This window comes from Arachis ipaensis, chromosome B06, assembly GCF_000816755.2.
Source record: "Arachis ipaensis cultivar K30076 chromosome B06, Araip1.1, whole genome shotgun sequence".
Classification (NCBI taxonomy): Eukaryota; Viridiplantae; Streptophyta; class Magnoliopsida; order Fabales; family Fabaceae; genus Arachis; species Arachis ipaensis.
This window is the reverse complement of record NC_029790.2, coordinates 25666213-25666469: the sequence shown is the minus strand read 5'-3', so window position 1 is coordinate 25666469 and position 257 is coordinate 25666213.

Here is a 257-nt window from a genome sequence, read left to right as displayed (position 1 = left end):
CGTATTTTATTTATTAATATGCATTTGTTGAAAATTTTCTTTAGAGGAAGAATATAAAGGAGTATGGTTTACGGTCAAAATTACTCACTACTCTTTACTTAAAACATAACAGGCAGGATAAAAATAGGTAACCTTCATCCGTAATAAGTGAGACCTATAAAATAATTAATTAGAAGGTTGAGTTTAGTTTGTAATTTGTTATAGGTTTATTTTTAAATAATAAATAAGATCGGTATTAAATTTGATGTGACTTAATA